Raw genomic sequence first — 1,896 nt, forward strand, 5'->3', positions numbered from 1 at the left:
TTTTCGGAGCACTCTCCCTCTCGTGCAACTGGTCCCCCGTGGCGCTCCGATATTTTTCGGAGCACTCTCCCTCTCGAGCAACTGGTCCCCCGTGGAACTCAGATATTTTTCGGAGCACGCTCCCTCTCGTGCAACTGGTCCCCCGAGGCACTCTGATATTTTTCGGAGCACTCTCTCTCGTGTGCAACTGGCCACCCGTGGCACTTTGTCATTTTTCTGAGCTCGCTCTCTGTCTCTCTCTATTGCTCTCTCTCGTGCAACTGGTCACCCGTGGCACTCTGGTGTTTTTCGGAGCACTCTCCCTCTCGTGCAACTGGTCCCCCGTGGCACTCTGATATATTTCGGAGCACTATCCCTCTCGTGCAACTGGTCCCCCGTGGAACTCTGTATTTTTTTCGGAGCGCTCGCTCTCATGCACCTGGTCACCCGTGGCACTTTGTCATTTCTCTGAGCTCCATCTCTCTCTCTCTCTCTCTTTCTATCTCTCTCTCTCGTGCAACTGGTCCCACGTGGAACTCTGATAATTTTCGGAGCACTGTCCCGCTCGTGCAACTGGCCCCCCGTGGCACTCTGATATTTTTCGGAGCACTCTCCCTCTCGTGCAACTGGTCACCCGTTGCACTTTGTCATTTTTCTGAGCGCTCACTCTCGCTCTCGTGCAACTGCTCACCCGTGGCACTCGGATATTTTTCGGAGTACGCTCCCTCTCGTGCAACTGGTCCCCCGTGGCACTCTGATATTTTTCGGAGCACTCTCCCTCTCGTGCAACTGGTCACACGTGGCACTTTGTCATTTTTCTGAGCTCACTCTCCCTCTCTCTCTATCGCTCCCTCTCGTGCAACTGGTCCCCCGTGGCACTCTGTTATTTTTTCGGAGCACTCTCCCTCTCATGCAACTGGTGCCCCGTGGCACTCTGATATTTTTCGGAGCACGCTCCCTCTCGTGCAACTGGTCCCCCGTGGCACTCTTATTTTTTCGGAGCACTCTCCCTCTCGTGGGCCTAGGGCCAGGGCAAGTTTTAGGCTTAGGGCTTGGCTAGGGCTAGGGCAAGGGCTAGGGATTGGGTTAGGGCTAGGGCTAGGGCTAGGGCTCGGGTTAGGGTTAGGGTTAGGGTTAGGGCTAAGGCTAGGGTTAGGGATATGGATAGGCCTTGGGTTAGGTTTAGGGTTAGGGTTAGGGTTAGGTTTAAGGATAGGCCTAGGGTTAGGGTTAGGGCTAGGGTTAAGGATATGCCTATGGTTAGGGTAAGGTTTAGGGCTAAAGCTAGAGTTAGGGTTAAGGATAGGCCTAGGGTTAGGGTTAGGGTTAAGGCTATGGCTAGGGTTAGGGTTAGGTTTAGGTTTAAGGATTGGCCTAGGGTTAGGGCTAGGGCTGGGGCTCGGGTTAGGGTTAGGGTTAGGGTTAAGGCTAGGGTTAGCGTTAGGGTTAGGTTTAAGGATTGGCCTAGGGTTAGGGTTAGGGCTAGGGCTAGGACTCGGGTTAGGGTTAGGGTTAGGGCTAGGGCTAGGGTTAGGGTTAGGGTTAGGGCTACCCTGATGGCTAGGGCTAGGGCTAGGGTTATGGTTAGGGATAGGGCTAGGGCTATGGCTCGGGTTAGGGTTGGGGTTAAGGATAGGGCAAGGGCTAGGGTTATATTTTGGGTTAGGGTTAGGGCTAGTGGTAGGGTTAGGGTTAGGCCACCCGTGGGTGAGTGTTAGGGTTAGGGTTAGGGCTAGGGCCAAGGTTAAGGTTAGGGTTAGGGCTAGGGCTAGGGCTAGGGTTATTGTTAGGGTTTGGGCTAGGGTTAGTTTTATGGTTAGGGTTAGGGTTTGGATAGGCCTTGGGTTAGGTTTAGGGTTAGGGTTAGGGTTAGGGTTAAGGATAGGCCTAGGGTTAGGGTTGGGTTAAGGCTCGGGC

Source organism: Anguilla rostrata, unplaced genomic scaffold (genome assembly GCF_018555375.3).
Source record: "Anguilla rostrata isolate EN2019 unplaced genomic scaffold, ASM1855537v3 scaf0790, whole genome shotgun sequence".
In the NCBI taxonomy this organism is placed as follows: domain Eukaryota; kingdom Metazoa; phylum Chordata; class Actinopteri; order Anguilliformes; family Anguillidae; genus Anguilla; species Anguilla rostrata.